Source organism: Dermacentor albipictus, chromosome 5 (genome assembly GCF_038994185.2).
Source record: "Dermacentor albipictus isolate Rhodes 1998 colony chromosome 5, USDA_Dalb.pri_finalv2, whole genome shotgun sequence".
NCBI lineage: Eukaryota > Metazoa > Arthropoda > Arachnida > Ixodida > Ixodidae > Dermacentor > Dermacentor albipictus.
The window spans coordinates 74,788,403-74,807,030 of NC_091825.1; the positions used below are offsets into that span (position 1 = coordinate 74,788,403).

Genomic DNA, 18,628 nt, shown 5'->3' on the forward strand with positions numbered 1-18,628 from the left:
TTTCGAATAGTCATTCATGTTCAAATCCATTTTTATTTCTTGAATGTCTGGTGATCTGCGCTGTCGCGGACACTTCTACAAATTCCTTTTTTCGCGGCTATTTTCAGGGTGTTTTAAAAAAACGTGTTATATTTTCGTAATTTTTTTTATCATAGCGGTTTCCTTCAACATTTCAGTCAGCACTGGGCGATGCTTGAGACATCACTGTCCCTGCAGCCATCAAACAGCAGGTGTTGTACGTCATACGTTGCACATCCTGTCGGGCGGCCTGCTTTCGCGAGTGGCAGGTGAGAATCCCGTGGACGATATCAGGTACCTTGACACATTTTCACACTAGGGACACCTAACATATCGGCACGGTTGCACGAACATCAGCTGCCGCATTCCTTGTCAAGCATATTGTGTCTCTAACAGACAATGATATTTTACACTCGCATGGCAACTCCATGTCCTAGGCGTTCTCTTTAAATAAATGAGAATTGTTCTTTTTGTGCCAGTCCATTTGTGAAGAGGCTTTCTAATCCGATCACTCGCGAAGCATAAAACAGCCGATGCCATTATTGATCAGCTAGCTACACTGCAAGCAGAACGAGCAAAAGTAAGTGGTCCATATATCCCAATTAGAGTTAACCTAACTTGTGGTGAACGCATAGAGTTTGCTTTGTTGGTTCTTATCTTCGGCTGATTCGGCTGAAAAGTACCATTTCTCAACTAGGTTAACTTTGGAAACTACATAAGAGGCTAAAAATAGAATTTCAAAGGAGGCACCCTAGGTAGGTTGTCATATATATATATATATATATATATATATATATATATATATATATATATATATATATATATATATATATATATACATGTGTGTGTGTGTGTGTGTGTGTGTGTGTGTGTGTGTGAGTGTGTGTGTGTGTGTGTGTGTCGTAATAACCATAATCACCTCTATGACCTCCGTCGCCGTGATATGCACTTTTCGCCCGGCTGCCTCACGGTGTTCTGTCACCATCTCGCAAAATTAATCATTTGTGACAAACTATTCTCATGTTGCATGTGCCCTTGCTACATGCTTCGCAAAGCGACCTGCTAAGCTGTGCTAGCCAGAACAACTAAATGACCTGCAGTGACATGCAGTGAAATAGCACACATAGCACTATATATATATATATATATATATATATATATATATATATATATATATATATATATATATATATATATATATATATATATATATATATATATTTCTGGGGAATATGTCAGCCTCGCGCTATGCGAACGAGAAGACGAGGTCCCTGTGTGATCGTTTTTCAGTTTGTCTGTTATTAAAGTGTCCTGCACTGTTTTAACAGTTACTGCGACTTGTGAATCGCGACAATGTGATCTGGTCCTGCGTGCATAACTTTCAAGAAACCCCTTATATATATATATATATATATATATATATATATATATATATATATATATATATATATATATATATATATATATATATATACACATTCTTGCATGAAGAAAGCAGGCCTCCGAGTGTAAAATACAGCATATTTGCAAATGGTGTATGTGGCGTTCAGGCAGCTGCCAGACTTCGTCTTCCTCTAGTCCACTTCAACTTCTTCCGTCCCTTCACCGTATTGTTACCCTTCCGGAGGGGTAGCTCCGTCCCGGTGCAAGTTATCGAGCCTCACTTAATGGGGGGACATAGGGCTTCAGCCTTGCGACGTGAAAAACGTCGCTGGTGACGTTGGGAGGCACTGAAGGTTGACCGACTGGGGCGATCTCGTATGTCACGTTGGACAGTTGGCGTAAGATCTGGTACGGACCAGAATAACCGGAAGGAAGTTTTTCCGACAAGCCGACACGACGTGACGGCGTTCAGACAAGCACAAGGGAACCAGTGGAAAAATGGTAGTCTCGGTGCCGAAGGAAGTAGCGTCGCTTTTGAGAAGCTTGCGAGACTGTGAGGCAATGACGGGCGACATCTCGGGCCTGGGCGACTACTGCAATAGCATCGCGAGCGTAACCGGCGCTGTGTGATTGTACTTCGGAAGGTAACAACGTGCAAATGGCAAGGTGGAGTCGCGGCCATAAAAAATCTGAAATGTGGGAAATCTGGCAGTGTCGTGACGTTAAGAGTTGTATGCGAAAGTGATGTATGGTAAAGTGTCGTCCCAGTCGCGGTGATCGTCGGAAACGTATATGACTAACATTTCAATTAGTGTGCGGTTGAGTCGCTCGGTGAGGCCGTTCATTTGAGGGTGGTACGCGGTAGCAATCTGGTGTTCTGTAGAACAGGAGCGGAGCAGATCATGGACGACCTTCGATAAAAAGTAGCAGCCGCGATCCGTCAGCGATTGGCGAGGGGCACCGTGGTGCAGGATGACGTCATATAGTAAGAAGTCGGCGAGATCTGCAGCGCAGCTGGTTTGCAGCGCCCGTGCGATGGCATATCTCGTGGCATAATCGGTTGCTACAGCAATCCATTTGTTTTCTTCGATGGAAATTGGAAAGGGGCCAAGGAGGTCGAGGCCCACATGGAAGAAGGGCTCTCTAGGGATATCAATTGGTTGAAGCAAACCAGCGGGAGGCAAAGCAGACGTCTTCCAGCGCTGATAAAGGTCGCCAGAAGCGGCATAACGGCGCACAGAGCGATGAATGCCAGGCTAGTAGAAGTGGCACCGCAGGTGTTCGTATGTACGGGTGATGCCCAGATGTCCACACTGTAAACGCAAATGAGCCGAAAAGGGCATATTAAGGGATGTCACCTCCCTTGAGACAACGTGCCTGAAAACCGTGCTCCCTTACAGTGGTGCAGAAATGTTCAGCGTCCTCCATTTCGCTCCCTCGCAAAATGGGGGTGAAAGAAGGAGAAAGAACCTCAATTCTACATCCTTATTAAGAGGGAGTTTCGAAGATAGAGACCTCCCTTTAGCGTAAACGGAGTTCTCTGTTTCTTATTTTATGCGTTATTTTATTTTAGTATACACATGTGTGAGAAGGAGACGAGAAAGGAGAGATATATTGTCCAAGTGGTTGCTTTTCTTTCTCTTAATTCTGCAAATTTATACATTTCCAGAGTGCAAGCCAGCTTATTTAGGGCGATATAAAAGACGATTTGTTCGTCTCGTTGATCACAATGTCCTGTCGCGCTGCCAGAACCACCGGTCGACCTTACGACCTGACTTCGGAAGCGCGACCATGCAAGACTTCGACGGCTTCGGCCGTAGAATGTCGTCGCTTCTGTTTGTTTTCCCATCAACTAAAAGTGATACTGAAGGCAAAGCCCTCGAAGCGCCACTGTCGTCGGCGCCGGTGACGGCACCTGTTTTGCTCTAGCTTCGTAGTTCTGCGCGTGTGTCTATATGCGTTCTTACGAGAGAATTACGGCGGCCGTCGGAGAGTGTTGCGTGTAATATGTGGAACCTCACAAGAATACCTGCCCCCTGCGCAGCACGGCGGTGATCGGCCACCGCGTAGCCATCGCCTTGTGATCTGTGTACTACAATACACTTTTGTGGTTCGCGCGGCCGTGCTCGGGCATTCCCTACTGCGCCACGATATGAAAGCGGCTAGTGAAACCTCGCCCACAGTCCTCACAAAATCGGAGCGCGTACGGTGTGGACTGCTTTGGAAACGGCGCGTTTCGGATTACCGCTTGCCCAGTTGCCTCATGTTTCACGCGGCCTTATATATTCAGCTGCGGTGGTGAGTACGGCGCGGACCCATTGCGTAATGCACATAATGCTCACACCTTTTATGTTGCGGTGTTGAGACCCGTCGGTCCGCTGAAGAAAACTCAAGGAGCTAGTGCCGCACGAAAAAGAGACATTATTTTGTTTCTTTCAATTTCTCCCGTTTTACGTGCCGGAACCACGATCTGATTACGAGGCACGCCGCATGCAGTTGGGATCGACTTCGGATTAATATTGATCTCCTGGGGTTCTTTACCGTGCACAGCCACGGCACGCGGGCGTTCTTGCACGCCACCGCATCGAAATGCGGCCGCCGTGGCCAGGATTTGATCCTGCGACCTCGTGCTTAATACTAAGCACAACGCCAAGGACACATAGCAACCTCGGCGGGTCAAAGAGTGTTGTATTTTCGTCATGAGGTGTGTTTGATAACCATTCCCTAAGTGTCGATATAGGTTGTGACAGCGATTTGTGCCACAGCAACATTATTTCTAAGGCGGCAAATTACTGTTATGCAGCATGAACAATGCAAACAGCCAGCCTGTTTCTGTGTTAAATGGAGGCATGCAGTGTGTGCACACAATTATGTTCATTTTATCAGTTTTGTGAAATAAGCTTAAAACTGCATGCATGCATTTTCACTGGGAAATCTGTACCAGCACTTTCTTGTACCAAATTGTCTATGCACAGAAGTTTGTGCATTAGAAATAAATTTCAGGCAGTTACAGCATACAATTTCTTTTTCTTAATTAATAAAGGGAAAATTAGACATCCACCCGTTCATAGCAATTGCTACAAAGGAAGCCCATACGGGTTCCTGAAAAGCCTCAGAGTTGAAGAAAATCGTCCTGGTCCGGGACTCGAACCCGGGACCACCGCCTTTCCGGGGCAGCCGCTCTACCATCTGAGCTAACCAGGCGGCTAGCAGATGGCAGGGCGAAGTCGAATTTGTCGACAACACACGAAGCAAAGACAAGTGTTTGACGTAGTAGTTCAGCAGAACTAAAGTCTGCAGAACATGTCTAAAGTGAGCTCCATCATCAGGGCAGCTAGGGCTCCCAAAAACACAAGTGCCAAAAATCTGGAGGCTCTTGGTATTCACAACACATATGAAGAACATGCCACAGCAGTGGTCACGCCTCAGACAGAACGTCTGAATTCGACAAAACAAGGAAAGGCCCTATTGCAAAAGGTGGCCCTGAGAGCGCAGTATGGCTGGGAAAAAAACAGTTTCGCTACCCAGACAAACAAGAGAGAAAATTCTAGTTTCACCAATCCCAAAGAATATGAGCACGGAACACCACCGAAGCAGGAAAGCGCAATCAAAGGCTTTACTAAAGAAGTATGAAAGAAATCCAGACATATACTACACAAATGCGTGTAAAGTGGCAGCAGACAAATTCACAATAGTGGCCTTCAATCGGTTCACAGTGATAACAACCTCCATTCGTAACCCTTCAGCCTGTACCATGGATGCAGCAGCCATAGCACTGGCCTTTCGAGGTGCAGACAGACAGACAGACAAAGAACTTTAATGACAAGGTCCTGAGAAGCTTTGCCCTAGGGCAGAGCTGCGGGCTGCTCTCACGTGGGGACTGTTAGGCCGAGCCTAACGGCCGCATCGTGGGCTCTCTGGACAGCCTAAGTTTGACGTGCATATTCTGAACGTTAAGAGACGGGAAGATAGCGGTATGGATTAGAGAGAAAACGAGGACAGCCGATATTCTAATTGTCATTAAGTAAAATAAGTGGAGCTGGGCAGGCCATGTAGTGGGTAGCCTAAGTTTGATGTGCATATTCTGAGCTCTGGATGGCAGAGCTCCCAAAAGAAACCATCTGCATTGGCTATGGTGTACCTCTAAGGCAGCATGCTGTTCGTTAATGACGGGTACCGTCCCACGCAAAACTCACAGAATTGCACCAGGTGGTAATTTGGTGCCCGGCGCATTCTGGACTCGAGGGAAATGAGAGGGCAGACCGACTGCTCGGGCAATAAGCATCCAAGCACTAGTCGGTCCTTTCAAGGAACCCCCCATTGACCCACGTGACACCTTCGAAAACCAGGCAAAAGAGAGACAAAAATACAGGCGTCCGCACCCCAACCTTATGGGAGAACAGGCCAGGGATTAGTGCTGTGTACAGACTAACACATATCTACGCCTACAAATACTCAGTAAGATACACTCTGCATTCTATGAAAGTATGTGTTCTTGGTGCGGGGAGCTGCCAACTCTTGCCCACGTAACATGAATGTATAAACTACAGTCTCCAAATTCCAATTCGCCCCTTACGACGCAAGTGCCAAGTAACAGACAATGGAATGTTTGGCTTGCTAGTGAAGATGCAGAGAGCCAGAGAGCTCTTCTTGATCAAGCCCAGCAAACCACAGAGACCAGTGGAGCCCTGGACTGAGGGACGCACCGACCGCCCAAACGACTAAAAGAAATAAAGTTTATACTACTACTATTTGCCCTTAGTGCTATCAGCCATCAAGTTTACGTGCAATTACATATGAGCCACATGTCACTTGATTCACTCAGTTTCCATCCAGAAAATGCACTCTTTGTTGGAGGGCATGCATGATTGATTGTGCATTATGCTAATAGTCATTGATTGTAATATCATGCTGGCACATTTGATTCTGGAACTGTAATAAATTTCCAGACATTTTATTGCTTTGTCATAATTTTTGCACCTCGTTAGACACAATCTACTAAACACACAAAAAACTCCCTTCAACCTCGTAAAATTCCCAAAAGGTGCATAATAAACTCCCGACCTACCTGTAAAAGCTCTAATAAAGAGCTAAAATGCACTCCCAAAACATCTGTTTAAAACTCCCTTAATAAAACAGCTCCCTAAAGCTGTAAAAATTAACTCCCAAACATTCTCTTATATATTCCCATAAAAAGCAAAAATTCAACTCTCAAAATTAACCATAATTGCTCCCTTAAGCAAAGCTCCCAAAATATGGGAACAGTTGCTCCCATGTTTACACCTAAGCACTCCTACAAGGAGGCAAAATAATTTCCCAAAGGTCTCCTTCAACACTCCCTTAAGAAGCCAAACGTTTCCGAAAATGTACGTAAGGACTCCCATCGTTTCTCCTATAAATTCCCATAAGCAGCAAAATAAAATACCCATGTCAACTTGTAAAAGCTCCCAAAGCTCCTCATAAAAAGTTCCATAGTGCTGGTGTCCAAAAGAGGAATGAAAAACTCCCAACGTTCCCCATAAAGACTCCTGCAACCGCTCAGGGGTTGGTGTTTAAAGGAGAATTCAAAAACTCCCATAATTCCCCATAAAACCACCAAACACAAGGAGGTGAAAAAAAACTCCTTTCGAAGGGAGGATCTTGTCCTCCCTTAAGGGCTTGAGTTATGCAACGAGGCCAAAACTCCCTAAAAGGGTCAAACCTGTTTACAGTGCAGTAGTAGGAGCGTCGTGAAGTTGCTGGAGCACGGTGAGTCGTAGGGGCTTGGGAACGACTAGAAGGAGCTCCGGGCTGTCAGGACGAATGCTACGACGGTATAAAGTTCCATCGCGCAAGGTGAACATCCGGAGGGACGGGTCATTGGGCGAGGTGCTTAGGCGTTCCATAAGTGTTCAAAGAACAGGATCTTTGCGCTGCTCGTCACCAATGTGGAGGAAGCCGGAGAGAGATAGATAACTGATGTCTGAGTCTGCATCGGTATCGTAAGGTTGATCCAGGGGATTGCGGGACAGGCAGTCAGCGTCTTTATGCAGGCGCACTGACTTATTCATAATAGGAAATGTATATTCTTGTAGACACAATGCCCAACGTACAAGTCGTCCAGTTGGGTCCTTAAATAAAGAGAGCCAGCAGAGGGCGTGATGATCGGTTACGACGCAGGAGCTCCGATCGAAAAGGTGCGGCCGAAATTTCGCGACCGCCCGTACGAGCGCGACACATTCTCTCTCAGTTATGGAGTAATTTCGCTCGGGCGTGGAAAAAATGCGGCTAGCGTAAGCGATGACGTGGTCTTGGCCCTCTTGACGCTGAGCGAGGACAGCGCCGATGACATGACCACTTGCGTCAGTTCGTACTTCAGTGGACGCAGAAGGGTCAAAGTGTGAAAGAATTGGGGAAGTTGTAAGCCGCTCAATCAGGGTAGAGAAGGCTTTCTCCTGCAGTGGTCCCCAAGAGAAAGAGACGTCTTTCTTAAGAAGGTCAGTGAGAGTGTGAGCAATGTCGGCAAGTTTTTTCGCAAATTCTCAAAAACAAGAGCATCAGCCCAGAAAACTACGGAAAACTACGGAAACTATGGTTTGTTGAACAAGGTACAGGAAAATTTCGCACGGCGTGAACTTTCCTTGGATCAGGTTGGATTCCGGCAGCGTTTACGAGATGGCCGAGCATGGTAATTTCACGGCCAACAAAATGGCACTTGGAGCAGTTTTGCTGAAGGCCAGCCCTGCGAAACACGGAAAGTATGGTTGTGAGGCGCCGCAAGTGGCTCTCAAAGTTCGGCGAAAACACAATCACATCATCGAGGTAACGGAGGCATGTGGACCACTTCAAGCCACGCAAGCGAGAGTCCATCATGCGCTCCAATGTAGCTGGCGCATTGCATAATCCAAAGGGCATAACTTTAAATTCGTACAGACTGTGCGGTGTGACGAAGGCGGTTTACTCGCGGTCCATCTCATCGACGCTAATGTGCCAATTGTGGGAGCGGAGGTCAATCGATGAAAAGTATTGGGATCCGTGAAGGCAGTCAAGAGCGTCATCAATGCGAGGCAGGGGATAAATATCCTTCTTTGTTATTATGTTGAGGTGACGGTAGTCAACGCAGAAGCGCCACGAGTTGTCTTCTTTCTTTACTAAGACAACTGGTGATGCCCATGGTCTACTGGAAGGTTCAATGATGTCCTTTTCCATCATCCTGTTTACCTATTTCTGTATGATGGCCCTTTCTGTTGCGGAGACACGATATGGCCGCCTATGAATGAGGCTAGCGTCAACGGTGTTCATGCGACGCGTGACAACAGATGTCTGGCGAAGTGGACGGTCGTCCAAATCAAAGATGTCCCGGTAAGATGACAGGAGGTGACGAAGAGCTGTTGTTTGCTCGGATTGTAGGTCAAGGGCGATCATTTTAGAAACATCGTCCGCATTCGTCGAGCACGAAGGAGTGGTTGACAAAGGTCCGTTGGTACTGAGGAAGGATTCAGAGGTCAAAGAAGAAATCTCCAATTCTTCCAAAGAAGTGATATGTGCTATGGTGATACCGTGTGGCAGCACATGCGACGAAAATCAAAAATTGAGGATGGGCACGCGAGCGCAGTTTTCGCGGATCCGGATTAAGGTGCTTGGTAGGGCAATATTGCGCGAAAATACCACGTCAGTAAGCGGCGACACGACGTACTCGCCATCAGGTACGGGAGGACAGGGCATCTGGAGGATATTTGTAGCCGCCTGTGGAGACAGCCTTGCAAATTGCAAACTCAGCAGAACATAAGCGGTGGGAAGCAGAAGTTGTTGTGTCGGCAGGAAGCGGCAGATCCAACTGTACAACACCTTCGGAGCAGTCAATTTGGGCAGAGTATTTCGAAAGGAAGTCGAGGCCGAGAATTATGTCGTGCGGACAGTGCTCAAGGACGATAAATAGAACAACGGTATAATGTTCCCCAATGGTCACACGTGCTGTGCACATTCCAAGGCGAGGTGAAGTATTCGCATTGGTTACTCACAGTGCACGGTACGGCGGGTGTCAGAACCTTTTTGAGCCTTCGGCGGAGAACAGCGCTCATAACTGAAAGCTGCGCTCCTGTATCAACGTTAGATCTAACAGGAACGCCATCAACTTCAATGTCCAGTAGGTTTCCACATGTAGGCAGGGTCAACAGAGGATTTGTGGGCCGGGTCGGAGTTGCAGCTTCACCTCCGGGAGCTTCACCGCCTAGTTTCCCGAAGCGAAGCGACCGGTTTCAGAAGGGGACGAAGACTGGTGAACTAGAGGCGAACGGGACCTAGGACCTTGCGGATACGGGGAGCGGCTAGATCTTGGTGGAGCACTGTCCGCGTTGATGTTGCTAGTCGGCATATAGGACGAGAAAGTACGATTGTCTGGTACTTGCCTGTAGTGACTCGGAGACGACCACTGAGGAGTCGACGACCAGTGGTTACGGCAATGACGGGTGATGTGTCCGATACCGGAACAATTAAAACAGATGGGTTTATCATCCACTGTGCGCCAGCCTGCTTGGTTGCGACCAGGTGGTGGAAAGCTTTGCGTCTGGGAGCGAGTGGCCGGAGAAATCTGGTAGGTGTTTGTATGGCGGATCGAGCAGAGAGATGGAATGCTCAAACTATGACAAGCGTTGCCGTATTTTAAATGTCTGCAAACTTTTTTGCTAGTTATCGCGTTATCGCTGAGGCACAAAAAAGAACTGGGCCCGTAGTCACAACACTTTCTTACGATAAGAGCGTTTGTGCCAGCCAATAGTGTTGTAGGACAAATTATTAGCGAATGCCATCAGCTAATGTAAAACAGCATTTACAAACGAAAACCTTCGTGAATTCGTCCCCTGTTCATTTGCTGTTTGAAATGGCCAACGCATGAAGCTTACTTCAAAAAGGGGGATAAAAACCGAATGTTTGTTTTTATGAGAAGGGCAGGTCAGAATTTTAATTCAGGTGAACGTTTTATCTTTTCTATCACAATGAATGTATTTGTCCTATGAGGATAAGATAATTGGATAAATTACAAAAATAAATTCATGTCATCGAAATGAAACCTCAATGTTTCAGTGTTGGAATCAATTATTGGGATGATGACAGTGCACATTGGAAGCTCTAGAAACACTTCGGTCGATGTTTATATTCAGAAAAGCATTGAAAGAGAGAGTGGTACGTTTAAGAGGAAGCGACAGGGGTCTTGTTCATATGAATTTCGCGAAAAAGCACAAATTATAGCCACGGGATGTAGTAGCATTTTACCTTCATTCGAAAACTTTAATTCAAGATATTTCATCTGAGAACTGTGCTTGATAGAGAAGTGTTTATTATGTGCAGAAATTCTGCACTTCTGTGAAGACAACTGCAAAGTGAAAAAAAAATCTTTTTCATACCTAAAATTTTATATGATGTTCTGGATGTTATGTCATACAAGTTGCACTTCAGCATTGTGAGCCTCTACGACTATTGCTGACATAAGAGCAGAAATATGTTTCGATGGACAGAGATAACGGTTTTATGTGAGCGGCAGAAGTAACATGACCCTTATAACCGGTATCGGATGCAACTAACTTTGCAGTGCCAAGAATTTCTCACCATTCATTTAGGGGCAATGAAATGCTCACTTCTGTACAACCAATTCCCAATGATACCAAATGAAATTGTGTAATAACTTTAAACTGATAAATGTGCCCATTTTATTGTGTTTAATTTACTTGGCTCAGTAAAGGATCATATCAAGTGAATTACTTTTTTGTAGCGTGCAGTGCTAATTAAGGACACAAAGTGTTCATAAGTATTTCAGTATTTGAAATGTATTTTTTTTTCAAACAACCAAAATCAACTAGTTTATTTCGCTAGTACATGACTGTTCTTAACGTACGAATTATATAGCAGAAATTAATCAAGTATACTACTGACCCATAAACGCTATGATTAGGCATTAAATTAGGATTTACACATTGTACGTCTAACCATAATAATCTTTGTGCAACATTTCCACGTTGATAAGAATTTGCATTTCAGTGCAAGACATCCGTCTAACTTTGTTTCTTTACCACAGACACAATGACATTTCTGGACATACCCCAAGCTCTGAAATTGGCAGCGTTAGGATGTTTTTTTATGGCTGGTGTGGAAGTTATCAAGACAGGCCCGTGTACTTCACGAAAGGTTCTATTGTACACTCTCATGGACATTGCATACTTGGTAAGATGCGTATTTTGGTTCTGAACGTCTGAAAAGGTTCGTTACCTGCTTCTGTAGTGAAGTATTTGAACCTGTTCTTCCATTTTAACGTGTCACGAGTAAAAAGTTGTCTTTGTAGCAACTTTGCATTTCCACATTGTGCTGCATAATAAACCAAATGTACTACCAAAACTGAAGAAACTAATTAACGTGGGTGGAGCTCGCTGCGTAAAATGCATTCGCTAATCACGGATATCATGATATACCTACTGTATCGCTGTTTGATGGCTAATACACAGCCATAAAAATAATGTTTTGTTCTGATTCAAATCTTTATCTTCCTACAGGTGTCATGCGCTGCAACATGTTTTGTATATATATCAGAACTATATTACGTTGTCTGCAACGACACTGCAGGCATTAGGTGGACTGAAAGTCAAGTTTTTGACGTCGTCTTCATCTTGGTGTTCTGCGTCGCAATCGTAAGTAGCCCTGGGACATATTGTATCACGTGGGAGCACTCGCATGTGTGACCTTGTGTTCGTTACGGCGAACCGCGTGATCACAGCACGACAGTCCCGAACAGATCAGCATATTTTGGAACGTGGCTGCAAGCTGGAGTAGTGCCGTGGCTATCATACGCTGGCACATACTAGCCCCTCATGTAACGCACGTGTGGCTCACATGGGCAACCATATGAGGTATATATGAGAAGCTCAATTAGACATAATCGCGTTGATAATAGAGTATCTTGCTAATAGGTAGGGGTCAGCAATTTCTCTTGCTTTCGTGGACATATTTGTTAAACAGTGGTTGCTTTCACAAGTGAAGAAGAAAACGTACGCAAGTGTTTTTTTAATAATTTCCTGTCTCTGTTTCGCCGTAGCATTGTTGTTTCGCCGTAACGTGGCTTGACCCCACATGGCCAAGCCACGTTCCACAGTGCTGTCAGAGTGATTCTTCCTGGTTGTCTTTTATTGTAAGGTTACTAGAAAAGGTTTCTATCTTCTGCTATTTGGTGAACCAGCAGCGCTCAATGTTTTTCACAGCAGATTTCTATGCTGTTTACTTCGCACAGAACAATCTTCGTGCTTTAATATACCGGTAAATGTTTCTACATACCGTGAAAGGAACATGTGGTTTCCCCTTTTTTTCCACCTTAGAAAAGTTTAACAGGCGCTGCACTTTGCCGTTACCCACCGGCATATAAACATCATACCCCCACTGCTCCTCGCCACTCATATGAGGATAAGTGAAGGGACTTCATTAGATGGAGGTCCATGTAGGAGGGCCTGTGCCAGCAGTTACACTAACTGCTGGCTGCAAAAGAGTCTGACTGTGGTGTTGGGCTACTGCGCACAAGGTCGTGGAATCGAATCCCAGCCATGGCGGCCACTTTTCTGTGGGGTTGAAATGAGAAAACACTCGTGTACTTAGATTTAGGTGCACGTTAAAAAACCCAAGGTTGCCAAAATTTCCGGATTCCCCCACTATAGCGTGCCTTTCAATTAGAAAATGGTTTGGATAGGTAAAACCCCATAATTCAATTTTTTTAAAGGTCTGTATCTTGTAGTGTGATTCGAAGAAGCTCGAAGCAAAGCTGTCTCCCACGCTGAATAGTAATCTAGAATGTGCATTGCAGGCAATATTTATGACACCCAAACCTCAGTGTACTTCACTGTCTGCTTAGTTCCATTAATGGCCCTGTTGACACGTGTAAGCGCCATGAGGTCTCTTCGATTTGGCGAGACTTTCTGAACCAGTTCTTGAGAGTGCTGCGCTGATACTGTATACGACCGTGTATGCGTGCCGGAAAGAGTCAGTCTACAAGCTGTGCTCTGGCTTGCAAAAGGAAAAAAGCCCCTCTATTGCGATGGCCGATAATATATACTTCGGCGGACTTCGCGTGGTAATGTAGCTTGGCGTACGTAGCGCCACCCAGCTATCCGTAGTGACGTCACACGCAGAACACATGCAGGTGATAACAGCACAAGTGCCGTGTGCGATGCAGCACGAATTCACGTCGTGCAAGTGCAGCGCGGCACCTACGTGTGTCGTGGACATTGCAAATCGATAAGTGCAACGATTAACGAACGCTGTTGACTGCTGTCGACGGTCAAATTTTTTCGACAAAATAGCACGTAGCAAAGGCGACGACATTCAAAATAAGCCTTCTTTCCCTGTTTACCAAAATATGGTGCCCTATTTTAAGTGCTAGTAAACTGTCAGGTGCATCCTGAGATCCAAACTGGGTTGCGCGATCACGGAAATTGCATCACAAGGTATGCGGAGCAAGAAGAACAGCGTAGAAACGATGGCCTCTATGTTTGTTAGCCGCATTGATACGAAGTAGGTTGTAGTGAAGCTAGCGAAAGCATAGGAGAAGGTAATTGTTACGTTTAATGGAAATGTAGATCTGGCAGGGTAATCGGAAATGAAAGTGCCTGAAACGACAATTTTGAACTTGTGAGAACCGAACCTGCCTCTCCGCATTTTGTGCGCTGTAGTCTACCTAATAGGCTACCTCGGTGTCATCCCTCTTACCGGGGCGTATCCCGTCATGTCCTCTTTTCCCTTCCTCCCCAGCCATAATGGCGCCATACAACGTCCATGGCTTTGAGCGGCACTGGCTAACCTTCCACCAAGAGAGCGGTGGAAGAAAAGATGTCCGGCAGCCTAATACAGTCCTGCCGCGCCATGCTAACGCGCTTCCTTTGTATTGGTCTACTCACTAAATATTTGGAAACGTTCATCAGGGAGAAATATGGTAGCATCTACGAAGGAGAGGGCGTTATAAGGCACAAAAGAGACGTTAATACTGATAACTACGGCAAGAAATAAAGCGTAATTCATGTTTAAGAAGTCGCAACATAGAAGCCTGACGTCTCAAATGTTATAACGTAGAAAACATGAGAAAAGGGCTGGATGAAATGTCCCCAATAACCTGGCAGGTAATCAAGCAGCGGGCTGCAAAGAGGATGGCACAGCTGACTAAAGTCCAAGAGCTAGATATTAAAACAATTAAAATCGGTTTCGAGTGGCTTGAAAGGGCGGAAGCTTATGTATAAAGTAAAAGGTGATAAGGTACTGCCCAGTTACCGTAACTTCGGCGATCATATATATATATATATCGTAATGAAAGCCATAAACCTAAACTATTGTAGCGTGTGCAGAAAAAGAAAATATTGATGGCCTGCAGAATGCTTTCAGACTGCGACGGCGTTGAAAGAATAATTTACGAGTAACTATAGTAACTTACTAGATAGAGGTGTCTGTAGCCCAAAACATGCATTTTTGCATAGAATTTCTATTAGGGAACCTACGACTTCAACTCCAACTTCACGTCCCAATTATTTCTATATTTCAAACACCCATAATTCGTACCTTATCTTGGCTTCAATGTTTGTCACATTCTGTAATTACGGCGCACAATATAACAAGATATATTGTCTTGTATCGTCCTATATAGTGCCTAATTCGTACCACACAACTTGTAGGTTTTTCACGTCCTTCGCTCTCATGAATACGGAATCAGCTGCGATCGACTTTGGCTTTTGACTAAAGTTTGTGGTACGTGTGATCTTAGTTTAGTACGACACGCTAACACATTTTCACTCTCAATTCGACACTCTAACACATTTTTTCTCGTTTCCGCGTCCTCCCGCTTCACACCCTCTCCCCTTTAGAAGAACCCCACCTATATATATACTGTGGTGAGGAAAGCATATGTCGCCTTGAAGAAGATAAGTCCACTTGTCGAAACGTTGGCTCCTGCATTCACCTTGTTCACGTTTTGCTCATCGTCTTGAATTTCCATCTCCCGCATTCCCCGTCTTTTCTCTTAGTTTAGTAAGGTTATTTACGTCGCATGCACATTATTGTAAATGATATATATGCATGGAAATTGTGAGTGCGGAGTCTTTCGTTAGTAGCAAGTGCAGCCGAGTTTCGCATCTACTCGCCGGTATTAGACAAAGAGACACCAACCTCGTAATTCGCTGAATTACGTGCTCACCAAAGCAATAGTCAACTTGGAAGCCGTTAGGTACGCGTGTTACCCTCCACGGGCACCATATTACGCGCAGCCACGGAACCATTCGAAAAACATAGGCACAAAGTAAACTGCCAGTAAAGAAACATGTGAATTGCACATATGTGTGTTCTGTTTGCAGCGTTATCCAAAACTAATAAATATTCGCTTACATCAGCAGACATTAGTGGACGTGCTGTGGTTGACTTTCGGTTTCGTTAGGGCAAGGATATATATCGGAGTAGCACAACTTCGTGTGAATAAAATAATAGCCTTGGATGCCACTTTTGTGATAAAACACGAATAACAAGAGCATAGTACAGGCAAGACAAATTTAGAGCGTTAGAAGTGTATATTATTGTGCCCTTAAAACTATTCAGAAATTATACCTCACGCTCTTATGCGAGCTACAGTAACTGTTGTCAACGAGATGGGGGATATTTACGTCTACCCACCATAAATGAACCAACGCTGAGCCATGTCGTCTGTGATACCGAGAGCTTTCGATGTGCCAAGTGCAAGAGCTCCGTGAACTCGTGTTAACCTGACCTCGGACGAAGTGAAATCGAATCTTAAGGAACGCGGCGGGTACTGCCCCGTCAAATCAAGGACGAAAGTATGGATGGATGGAAACAACTTAATTTAAAATCCAGCAAAGTTTGACGACCCGGGTTCAGGCCTCTCATGAGGGGACTTCAAGTCCTTGCCTCGTCGCCGCCTATCGAGCCTGCTTGACAGCCTACTCTTGCGTCTTGAGGTTGGAGCTGCGCAGAGCCGTGGCCCATTTCGACGCAAGAGCCTCCGGAGCTACTGCCATTGTAGCTGATGTAACACGACACTCCCAAATGTGTGAGAGCGTCGCTCTAGTTTCCTGACACAATTTGCAAAGAGCACTTGGGCATTGCGCGGGCAAAATGCGCCGCAATCGCACCGGACTGGGGAAGGTTTGTGTCTGCAGTTGTCACCAGACTACTTCCTGGCGATGTTTCAGGGACGAAAGTACTGCAGTTCCTGAACAAAGGTCAAAACGAAACCAAACCAAAGAGCTCTATCTTAAAATATGGACGCTATATAATATGTTCTTATTGTTTTAGATTGGTGACAGGCTTGACAAACATGTTGAGCTAACAATAGTTCCTTGTGAGTAAAACGGATACAGCTGTAAGCCGGAGGACATTGTTCTGCAAAATTATATGTCATTTGTATTTTGGTCGTTCGGTCAGATACATCCGTAGCCAGGCAACCAAGAAGTACACACTACAATGAGTGTGCCGAAGTCACGGCAAAATATTAACTTCACGTACGTAATTATTGTCGAACGCTCCAATGTCCGATGCTTCAAACATTCCTTAGCGCCTACAGGAGTCCCGTGTTTATAATTTTTACCCACATTACTACGATATTTTCGCGTTATACAACAGAACCATTTATTATGACACGTGTAATAACTTTTAATACTAAGTCTTTTGCATATGCTCTGCTTTCTGCCTGAGCGCAAGGATTACTATTTATGCAAGCGAGCCACGACCTAAAGCGAAGAAAGCGGCTTGCTCCAAAATGTGGAGAAACATTTCAGCCCTGAGTAATCACGAGAAAAGCAATCTTCTACATTTTGTTCATTCTACGACAATGATACGAAACATGCGCATCAATTTTTGAATGTGACGTACGTGTGCCTAACACACTGTAGGTCACTCTGTCATCTTAATAACTTAGGGCAATGATACACTGAGACGCTACACCAATTTCAGATAATGACTAATATATATTTAGGAAAATAATTCTCCATAGCTCACAATGGGAATGAATAACGTGTATTTATTTAAGCACGCTTCTTTTGTTATGATAAATGCGCAATACCGTGAAATATTTGCAGCACCCACTGTTGTTTGCACGTGAAGTGTTTTAGCCAACTATTTAAGATCTCCTAGCCTATTTACTTAATTTACCTGCTGTAGAAAAGAAAGCACCTTTTTGTTCATTGTATATTTAGGTGCCTTGATTTTTTTCTGATAGGTGGGGCTGTGTGCCATATTTCTCGAGCGACGACTTAGTGGCGCATGCGTCCCAGGTATTATATGCGTTGTTCACGGTATGATTCTTTCAACGTCGATATGCGACATTTTTCAGGCAGTCGAATATGAATACTCCTCCAAGGTGAGTATTTTTTTTTATTTCTTGGGCCGATGTTTGCTGTTAGGCACACGTAATTCGCTCATCAGCTACGGAGGGATATATGAATCTTTGGAATGCACCATGTAACCACGCAAACAACCAAGGACAAAGAAGCAAACACACAGAACAGGCGCAGAACAGGCGCATCGACGTTCCGCTCTAAAATTTACGATGACGCACGGAACCCATCAATACGCTTGTTACTTCTGCGATGTAGGACAGAGAACTCGCCTTCCTTAAGCACCAAGCTTCGACGTGAAAGCTTCGGAATCAAATTTCGTTTTGTGTGTAGCCATTTCAGAGCGATGTCACTCACAATGATGAACAACGCAATTTTATATATGGGCTTGTCGGTAAGTCATCTCCAAATTTGTCGTAGTGGTCGCCCGATGACATGTATACTCGCCCTACGTGTTGCGCTATGTCATCAATAAAATCGTGTTGGAACTTTTCGATCGCCCACACAATCATGACGCACTGCCGTTCTGATGAACGGTGTCTACTTTCAGGCTCCCTAAGTCGGCAGCTGATGTAGACAACAGGGCGGGCGCACTACGCTCGACGACGAATCACGCTGCTGGAAAACAGCTCCTGATTCATTGGCAGTGGAATCTGTTCTTGCTGTTAAGAGCCTCTTCGTGAAAACGGGGCAATGTTGATGAAACGGCTTCGCCAATAGATCTATTTGAAACCTTTACTACCAGTGACAGCGTCCCTGCTTTGTAGTATCTCGTGAGGCGGCAAGCGATGGCTGTAAACGCCCCACAATCAAGGGCCAAGTGGCATCTGGTGCCAAACTTTGTAGCAAGTAGTAATTGGTTGCTCCGGCAGCAGTTGTGGTAACCAGAA

The 18,628-nt window shown here is 45.1% G+C and overlaps 1 non-coding gene across 1 annotated transcript; it reads right to left on the reverse strand.

Moving 5' to 3' along the window:
* Nucleotides 1–4,530: 4,530 nt before the first annotated feature.
* Nucleotides 4,531–4,605, reverse strand: TRNAS-GGA (transfer RNA serine (anticodon GGA)). Its single transcript has one exon. It is a non-coding gene; the product is annotated as a tRNA-Ser (tRNA).
* Between the last annotated feature and the right edge of the window lie 14,023 nt (nt 4,606–18,628).